Source organism: Adiantum capillus-veneris, chromosome 1 (assembly GCF_014529385.1).
Source record: "Adiantum capillus-veneris isolate H3 chromosome 1, ASM1452938v2, whole genome shotgun sequence".
Taxonomy (NCBI): domain Eukaryota; kingdom Viridiplantae; phylum Streptophyta; class Polypodiopsida; order Polypodiales; family Pteridaceae; genus Adiantum; species Adiantum capillus-veneris.
This window is the reverse complement of record NC_140931.1, coordinates 82,753,994-82,765,058: the sequence shown is the minus strand read 5'-3', so window position 1 is coordinate 82,765,058 and position 11,065 is coordinate 82,753,994.

The window sequence follows — 11,065 nt, the reverse complement described above, 5'->3', positions numbered from 1 at the left end:
CAACGAGAATCTAAAGTGCTCTTATGCTTTGTGTGTTGTCTAACTTATTTGACTACCTTGGCCATAGAATCTTGATTCTACTCTAGATTTGTGATAAATCTTACCAAAATTTAATCAATGTCTAGGTTGGACAAGTGGTGGGGCTTCAAACATTACTGTCTTAAACAAGTGGAGTTATCTTACTTGAATAAGTGGTGGCCTTTGAATCCAAATCTAAGCCAAATCTCTAATTGTTTGCTTGTAGTCTAGGTTGGACATTTGGTGGACCTTGTATCCATGTTTCCTCAACAAGGGTGGCTTTTAGTTTTCACTTTAAGTACTCATCTTTAATAAAGTGTAGGATGGAAAATGTTGAGTTAGTAGATTGTATTTTAGACAAGTGGTGTTTGGTGTACGAATGCTGAAAATGGTTGCAAGGATTCTAACAACGACTTTACCTTAAATAAATTTCTTACTAGGAGTTCTACATATAAATATGGTGAATAAAATTCTAGTGGTTTTGAGATACCATTTGTGTGTGTGTTTTCTTAGATTCACAAACTGGGATGGATAATGCTCCTATGGTTCAGTCAACAACTATAGAATCCATAGATTCTATGGTTTCTAAAGTGCCCAAGATGGATGATATTTCTATACTAGAGTCTAGTGTTGTGCAACTTGAGCAAGCTTCCAATAATGAGAACCAAGAAATCGATGCTTCAAAAATGCAACATACATCAAAAGAGACTGAAAAGTCCACTCACGAGCTATTGCCAATTGGTACTACGTCATGTAGCGTAGATGTTGAGAAATCCATGCTTACAATTATATTGGATTTAAATGGTCTATTGTTGAAACGTTCCCCTCAACCATCCTCACACCACAACTCAGTGCAAATGGATTCAAAAAGATATATTATACTCAGGCCAGGTTGCATCCAATTCTTGAAGACTATTTTACAGAGGTTTAATGTTGCAATTTGGTCGACAGCTACTAGGAATAATGTGTATCAAATCCTTGCAGCACTAAACAACTTAGCTGAGGATACATTGCCTTTCTTTGCAATTTGGTCGCAAGATGTTTGCTACACCGCTCAAACTCAAAAATTGTTTAGACCCGACAATCCAAACGTTGAGGCAATGTTCAAGCCTCTAGCCAAAATTGCCATGGGGTTTGAATGTGATCCACAAAGAACAGTGCTTATTGATGACTCTCCTTACAAGGGATGTATTTCACCAGAAAACAATTGCATTTTTCCACCACAATTTGATGCTGAGAAGATGGTTGACAATATGCTCTTGGAGGAGCTACTGCCATACTTGATTCAGCTTGATGAGAGAAGGGATGTGCGTGATTTAATTGCTTCTAATCGTTATGGACAACCTATAGTGACAAATGATAGTGAATACAAACAAATCATGGAGTATTGGAAGCAAAAAATGATGTTTGGTCAGCTAAGGTGTTCTTTACAAGAAGAATACCACCTGCAAAAGGTGACAGGGATGAAACTATCATTGAAAATGCAAGTGACACAAGCCACCGCAATGAAATGAGAAGAGCCCAAATACAAGAGATCTTAGCAAAGGAGCGTACACCCATTGAAAGCATGAAGGCGTCACAATTGACCACTTTAGCTAGGCAATTGGGTTGTAACACAAAAGGAGTTTTGAAGGCAACCACAGCAAAGGCTTATATAAATAAGGTGAAAGCTGAGAACAATCTTCTAAGGCTGGATAGAAAGCAACCCTAAGGTACTAGTGACATGTCATATATTCTTGATACACATGCTTGAACACTCATGTGCATGGTATCTAACAAATCTTTCTTTTTATTCCTTCCTGCAGGATCTTACAAAGGATACTACTAGATGGAGCTCAATCAATAGAGATTTTGATATTTTTGCTCAAAATAATGAAGCAGTCACCTACATTTTTTGTTTATCAATTTCTTGAGAGACTTTCTTTTAGTTTGTAATCATCAAATGAAATGAAAAGTATCCTTCTTATAAGATTGCTGATCTTTTTCTGTTCAAACCTTTCAATTGTGATTTATAGTTTTGTTAGCATGAGATTGTGCTTTTTTAGTTTGAAAAAAACTGTCAAAGATCCAAGTCTTTTTGGCTTTACTTAAGTTATTAATTGTGAAAGATCCAAGTCTTTTTGCTTTACTTAAGTTATTGATTGTCCTATGTAATAGTCCTTAAAACAATATCGGATGGCTTTCTTGCTCCCATGTCTCACATTGGTCTTTAGGTAAGACAAGTGGTGACCTTGAAAGTATGGTCTCATATCTCGATCAAGTGAAGAGACATGAAGCTTAAATATCACTACTATGTATCTAGTGTTAAACTCCATCAAGACAAAGATACTAGAGTGCCAAATTGCAGTCGAGTTTAAGTGAAAATCCATTTGAGCTAAGGTAAAACTTATAGTGCCTCATTTTTCTAGGATTCTACCCCATCAAGGAAGTTAGAATCTAGCACAAACCAATTAAGACTCTTTTGGAGCCTAGATAGGACAATTCGTGGAACTTAAGAAACTTATTATTGAGTTAGAGTCTAGTTTAGATAAGCAAAAGATCTTCAAACCAGCACTTGACTTTCTTACTATTCAATATTCAAAGTCCCTTGAGGCTAACAAATTACATACCTACTTGTAACCTAACTAATGAGTAATTATATAGATCTAAGCAAGTATATATAATGAGTCTTCAAACTAATAAACCAAGGGAAGAGAGTAGCAAGGTCCACTACTTGTCCAAGCTCAGCTCTAGACAACATAGAAAGATGCTAGTTCTACTAATTGTCTAATTATAGGCATGGAGAAATGATAGAAGGTTGACACTTGTCCAACCTATCATCTCTAGTAAGATGGGAGGTTTGGCCTTAAGATTCACCATGTAACCAACCTATACATCATTGTATTATGAAGAGTAGAAAAGCAAAGCTCCACCACTTGTCCAAGCTAGTTCTAAAATCCACATGGAGATAAGCAAGCTCCACCATTTGTCAAATCTCTCTTCATTAAAACATAAAAAACTCAGCTATGTTGTACAAGGGGACTTTTTTGCAAGGTCCACCACTTGTCCAAGCTAAGATCCATTAAAACATGGAAATAAACAAAGCTCCACCACTCGCCAACCTTTAGAGTTGCAAAGTGTATGGGTTGTCTAAACTAGGTATGGGAAAATAATTGAAGGTCCACCACTTGAAACATGGAGCGAAGCAAGCTCCACCATGTCTCCAATATGCTAGACTCCATTGAAACACCCATGATATATTTGTACATAGGGGATGTACATTCAAGATCCACCACTTGTCCAACCTAGTATCCCTAGTAGCTTGATAGCTTTGGTCTCAAGATTCACCACTTGTCCACTCTATGTCATTGTATTAAAAAGGATTGGGTGTTAAGGTCCACCACTTGTCCAACCTATAAGGTTATATTTTAAATGGTTTTTTTTCTCACAACTTGAACTACCCATGATATGTTTACATGGAGTTTTGTTTCAATGTCCACCACTTGTCCAAGCTAACTCTATTGAAACATAGAGAGAACCAAAGATCCACCACTTGTCTAAGCTAAGCTATATTGAAACATGGAGAAAGGATGCTCCACCATTTCTCCAAGATAGCTTCATTGAAACATGGAGAGAAGAAAGCTCCACCATGTCTCCAAGCTAGGATCCATTTAAATGCCCTAAACCCATTTATTTTGTACAGGGGGGTTTTATTTCAAGCCCACCACTTGTCTAACCTATTATCCCTAGTAGCACGAGTGGTTTGGTCTCAAGATACACCACTTGTACACTCTATGTCATTATATTAGGAAGAACTATGTATTAAGGTCCACCACTTGTCCAACCTATAAGGTTATATCTTAAATGGTATCCTTTCTCACCACTTGAAATGCCCATGATATGTTTTACATGGGGGTTCATTCCAAGGTCCACCACTTGTCCAAGCTAACTCTATTCAAACATAGAGAGAAGCAAAGGTCCACCACTTGTCCAAGCTAACTCTATTCAAACATAGAGAGAAGCAAAGGTTCACCACTTGTCAAAGCTAGGCTCCATTGAAGCATGGAGAGAAGTAACCTCCATCATTTTTCCAAGATAGGTGCCATTCAAACATGGAAAGAATCAAGATCTACCATGTCTCCAAGATTCTAGGCTCCATTGAAACACCCTAAAACCATGATATTTTGTACATGGGTGTTTACATTCAAGGTCTACCACTTCTCTAACGTATTATACCTAGTAGCATGAGTGGTTTGGTCTTAAGATTCACCACTTATCCACTCTATGTCATTATATTAAGAATAACTGGGTGTTAAGGTCCACCACTTGTCCAACCTATAAGGGTATATCTTAAATGGTATCCTTCACCACTTGTCAAGGTCCATCACCACTTTTCCAACCTGTAAGGTTATATCTTGAATGATATTTTTCCTTATCACTTGTAATGTCCATGCTATGTTTTACAAAGGGGTTTTGTTCCAAGACCCACCACTTGTCCAAGCTAACTCTATTGAAACATAGAGAGAAGCAAAGGTCCACCACTTGTCCAAGTAGGCTCCATTGAAACATGGAGAGAAGGATGATCCACCATTTCTCCAAGATAGGTTCCATTGAAACATTGAGAGAAGCAATCTCCACCATGTCTCCAAGCTAGGCTCCATTGAAATACCCTAAACCCATAATTTTGTACATGAGGGGTTTACATTAAAGGTCCACCACTTGTCCAACCTATTATCCCTAGTAGCACGAGTGGTTTGGTCTCAAGATTCACCACTTGTACACTCTATGTCATTATATAAGAAGAAAACTATGTGTTAAGTCCACCACTTGTCCAACCTATAAGGTTATATTTTAAATGGTATCCTTTCTCACCACTTGAAATGCCCATGATATGTTTTACATGGGGGTTTCATTCCAAGGTCCACCACTTGTCCAAGCTAACTCTATTAAAACATATAGAGAAAGAAAGGTCCACCACTTGTCCAAGCTAGGCTCATTGAAACATGGAGAGAAGGAACCTCCACTGTTTCTCCTAGATAGGCTCCATTGAAACATGGAGAGAAATAAGCTCCACCATGTCTCCAAGTTGCTAGGCTCCATTGAAATACCCAATACCCATAATATTTTTGTACATGGGGGGTTTACATTCAAGGTTCACCACTTGTCCAACCTATTATCCCTAGTAGGTTTGGTCTCATGATTCACCACTTGTCCACTCTATGTCATTATATTAAGAGGAATTGGGTGTTAAGGTCCATCACCACTTGTCCAACCTAGAATGTTATCCATCTTGATTGGTATTTTTTCTCCACCACTTGTATTTCCATGACCCATTGTGATTTACATGGGGGTTTAGTTCCAAGGTCCACCACTTGTCCATGCTAAAATCTATTGAAACATAGAGATGAAACCAATGGTCCACCACTTTTCCAAGCTAGGCTGCATTGAAACATGGCCTTAATACCAAATTATTTCTAGTAGCATGGTGATATTTTGTACATGGGGGGTTTACATTCAAGGTCCACCACTTGTCGAACCTATTTCCCTAGTAGGTTTGGTCTCAGTTCACCACTTATCCACTCTATGTCATTATATTAAGAATAATTGGGTGTTAAGGTCCACCACTTGTCCAACCTATAAGGTTATATATTAAATGGTATTTTTTCTCACCACTTGTAATGCCCATGATATGTTTTACATGGGGGTTTTGTTCCAAGGTCCACCACTTTTCCAAGATAACTCTATTCAAACATAGAGAGAAATAAAGGTCCACCACTTGTCCAAGCTAGGCTCCATTGAAACATGGAGAGAATGATGCTCCACCATTTATCCAAGATAGGCTGCATTGAAACATGGAGAGAAGAAAGCTTTACCATGTTTCCAAGCTAGGCTCCATTGAAACACTCTAGGGGGTTTTATTTCAAGGCCCACCACTTGTTTAACCTATTATCCCTAGTAGCATGAGTGGTTTGGTTTCAAGATTCACCACTTGTACACTCTATGTCATTATATTGTGTTAAGGTCCACCACTTGTCCAACCTATAAGGTTATATCTTAAATGGTATCCTTTCTCCCCACTTGAAATGCCCATGATATGTTTTACATGGGAGTTTCATTCCAAGATCCACCACTTGTCCAAGCTAACCATATTTAAACATAGAGAGAAACAAAGGTCCACGACTTGTCCAAGCTAGGCTCCATTGAAACATGGAGAGAAGGAAACTCCACCATTTCTCCTAGATAGGCTCCATTAAAACATGGACATAAGTAAGTTCCACCATGTCTCCTAGATGCTAGGCTCCATTGAAATACGCAAAACCCATGAAATTTTGTACATGGGTGATTTACATTCAAGGTCAACCATTTGTCCACCCTATTATCCCTAGTAGGTCTGGTCTCACAATTCACCACTTTTCCACTCTATGTCATTATAATAAGAGGAATTGGGTGCTAAGGTCCACCACTTGTCCAGCCTATAAGGTTATACCTTGAATGATATTTTTTCTCACCACTTGTAATGCCCATGACATGCTTTACATGGGGGTTTTGTTCCAAGGTTCACCACTTGTCCAAGCTAATTCTATTGAAACATAGAGAGAAACAAAGGTCCACCACTTTTCCAAGCTAGGCTCCATTGAAACATGGACCTTAATACCAAATTATTCCGAGTAGCATGAGTGATATTTTGTACATGGGGGGTTTGCATTCAAGGTCCACCACTTGTCCAACCTACTTTTCCTAGTAGGTTTGGTCACAAGATTCACCACTTGTCCACTCTATGTCATTATATTAATAATAATTGGGTGTTAAGGTCCACCACTTGTCCAACCTATAAGGTTATATATTGAATGGTATTTTTTCTCACCACTTGCAATGTCCATGATATGTTTTACATGGGGATTTTGTTCCAAGGTCCACCACTTGTCCAAGCTAAATCTGTTCAAACATAGAGAGAAACAAACGTCCACCACTTGTCCAAGCTACGCTCCATTGAAACATGGAGAGAATGATGCTCCACCATTTATCCAAGATAGACTCCATTGAAACATGGAGAGAAGTAAGCTCCACCATGTCTCGAAGATGCTAGAGTCGATTGAAATACCCAAAACCCCTGATACTTTGTACATGGGGGGTTTACATTCAAGGTCCACCACTTGTCCAACCTATTATCCCTAGTAGCATGAGTGGTTTGGTCTCAGGATTCACCACTTGTCCACTCTATATCATTATATTAAAAAAATTTGGGTTTCCATATTTAAATGGATCTTTGCTTGGATAAGTGGTAGACCTTGAGACCTAAATACCCATTCTACACTAGAGCATTGGTTAAGCCTTATGCACTTCAAGCATAACTTTAACAACAAGTAGTAGTTATTAGTTGACTTAAGTCTAGTTGACCTCCATGGTATTGAGACTAAGAGAGAGTGTAGCATAAAAAAGAGTCAGGATTTTAATTTGACTTTCTTTCTATTAATGAGTAGATCATAGATGGATTTTGGTATCTAATAAAACCTTAAGCTAAACAATGCAAAACTCATGTCTATTGTTGTGTTTTCATTAAGTGTTCTTGTTCTTTAATTTCAGAACCATTACAGAAAAATGGATTGGCTATATGCTGGCATAAATTGAAGAAAACTATTGAATTACCCATCCAACCTCCTCCAAGACCTTGTCCAAGGAATGAATCACCTCCTTATCACCTACCACTTTCTTTCAAGGACATCAAAAGAGTACTTATCTTGGATCTAGAGGGGTTACTTCTCAAGACAATTGAAATGAAACATGGAGGTTCTATGCCATCTTGGGCTCAACACATGCGACTTGTGGAGGATAAAGATGAAGTTTATCATGTGGTGCGACCAGACGCACAAAGTTTTTTGGATTTTTGTGCTGAATACTTTGAGCTATGGATATGGAGTTTCTATAACTTAACAAGGGTGCAACGCATCACACAAAAATGTTTTCCTGAGCAGTATACCAAGTTCAAGGTGTTTATGAGTAACAAAAATTGCCAAAATCCAAATATTATGTTAGGATTTACAAGGGTTTATCACAAAAATTTGAGTGATATTTGGAAGATATTTGAGGATTTGGATGCAAACAATACCTTAATTTTTGATGACACTCCATATAGGGTGATGTGGAACATGCCAAGGACATATCTTATATTTCCAAAGATGTGGAGGCAAACTTCCGAGCAACTTCAAAACTTCTTGCAGAGAACCATAATTCCATGGTTGGTAGGATGGTTGTATGCAAGAGATAAGAGAGTCTATACATAGAACACAATTGTAAATCATTATAGTGATTCTGAGACAAATTATGTCCTTGGTGTGTACTTGTCAACACGAAAGAATTGAATAAATATGGCCATAAGATGCTTTTTTTATTCTAGTGTGTATCTTTCAACATTTGTATAATTTGATATAGTCTTTTTTATAAAAAAACAAAGGTGTGTCAATTTTATGAACACTTGAATGGAGTGCACCCTACTCTAAGGGGACTTCAATGTACTATTGGAGTGCATCCTATTGTAAGGGGACTCTGATGTATTGCTAGATTGCACCCAAATTTTTGGAGACTCATTTTTTATTTGATTGGGGCCTATGTTGGGTCATATAGTAAAAGAAATTCATTTTTTGTCAATTCATATCGCTGTTGCATTTATTTGTATCTATGAGAGAATTGATGTTTGATGTCAAAATAAAACTTGTAAGTATGGATCAGAGAATTCATGGACTTTAAATATGTGAGAGGGATCTTTTTCTTGGGCACAAATGTTTGCTTCAAGAATTTTTTCATTACATACTTTACGTGAAAGAGTTTTAGAACCTAAAAGACTTTGAAAACAAAACTATGAAATCTAAGTGCATGTATTCTTGAATGGCTTGAAAGTTGATGTATACATGCATGTCGCCTTGATGAAGATTTAGATCTGACAAGATGCAAAGCTAGAATTCTTGGACGTTACCTTTGTCAATTTGGTAATAACATATTTAACTTTCTTTTATTATGGGTGGAAAGTATATTATTATGTGCATTTGGAACCTAATTGCTTGACCTTCAAACCAAGATTCCTATGTTATTTTTTCATATACTTTTTTGTAATGAATTAAGATTGTGGATACAAGGTCCACCACTTGTTCAAGCTAGATCTAAGAAAGTATATATACTGAGTCTTCAAACTAGTAAACCAAGGGAAGAGAGAAGCAGGGTCCATCACTTGTCCAAGCTTATCTCTAGACAACATAGAGAGATGTTAGGTCTACTAATTGTCCAATATAGTCATGGAGAAATAATAGAAGGTTGATCCACTTGTCCAACCTATCATCTCTAGTAAAATGGGAGGTTTGGCCTTAAGATTCACCATGTAACCAACCTATACTTCATTGTATTATGAAGAGTAGAAAAGCAAAGCTCCACCACTTGTCTAAGGTAGTTCCAAAATCAACATGGAGAGAAGCAAGCTTCACCATTTGTCCAAGATAGGTTCCATTAAAACATGGAAAACCTCATATATGTTGTACATGGAAGCTTTTTTCCAAGGTCCACCACTTGTCCAAGCTAGGATCCATTAAAACATGGATAGAAACAAGGCTCCACAACTCGTCCAACCTTTATAGCTGCAAAGTGTACCGGTAGTCTAAACTAGGCATGGGAAAATAATAGAAGTTCCACCACTTATCCAATATATTATCTCTAATAGCATGGGAGGTTTGGTCTCAAGATTTAGGAATTGGCTAACCTGTATTTCATTGTATTATGATGAATTTGGTTTTAAAGTCAACTACTTATCCAATATATAAGTTATATCTTGAATGGTATTCCTTCCCATCACTTAGAAAACCAATGATATGTTGTACATGGGGGGGTTTGTTACAAGGTCCACCACTTGTCCAAGCTAGTTTCATTGAAACATGGATGAAGACAAGCTCCACCATTTGTTAAATCTAGAATCCATTGAAATCTAGAAAATCCATTCTATGTTGTACATGGGGTTTTTGTTTTAAGGTCCAACACTTGTCCAAGCTAAGGTCCATTGAAACATGGAGTAGAGAAACACTCCACCACTTGTCCAAGCTAGGAAACATTGATAGTAGTTGGCTTAGTTTGAAGATCCACCACGTGTCTAAGCTAACTCTATTGAAACATAGAGAGAAGCAAAGGTCCACCAACTGTTCAAGCTAGGCTCCATCGAAACATGGACAGAAGCAAGCTCCACCATTTCTCCAAGATAGGCTCCATTGAAACATGGAGAGAATCAAAGGTCCACCATTTCTCCAATCCAAGCTCCATTTGTCCAACCTATAAGGTTATATCTTAAATGGTAATCTTTCTAATCACTTGGAATACCCATGATATGTTTTACATGGGGGTTTTGTTCAAAGATCACCACTTGTCCAAGCCAACTCTATTGAAACATAGAGAGAAGCAAAGGTCCACCACTTGTCCAAGCTAGTCTCCATTGAAACAAGGAGAGAAGCAAGCTCCATCATTTCTCCAAGATAGGCTAGCATGGATAAGTCCACCTTGAAACCAACCTTCCTATGAGGCAATAGAGCATATGCTACATATTTTATGTATGCCCCATGCCTCAAATTAAGAAGTTATAGATTAGAAGTGGACCTTGCTTGAATGTCACGTGCAATAAATTAAGGAAAAATAGCCAAGTGGATTGTATTCCTCAATGGATCCTTGCTTTCACAAGTTGTGAACCTTGAGTCACCTTTACATTAACTTGGACAAGTGGTGGACCTAGAAACCAAGCTCTCCATGTTGAGATAAGTTGTATGTAGGACAGTAGAACATAGACAACGATAATGGATGCAATATACTCGTCTCCCAATAATCCAATTGATTGAAACCATGGTCTTTTAGTTGTTTTCATTGTGTATTGTATGTGCATAAAGTGGAATGAGACCTTAAGAAAACTCAAATTTTTGACAAAATCTCTATATTTTGTACATGATATATTGAAAGTTGTCCAACCTGGGAATTGGGATTTTCCCACTTTACCTAATATGGTCTTAAGTGACTGAATTCCCATGAGGGACAGACTCGAGAGAGG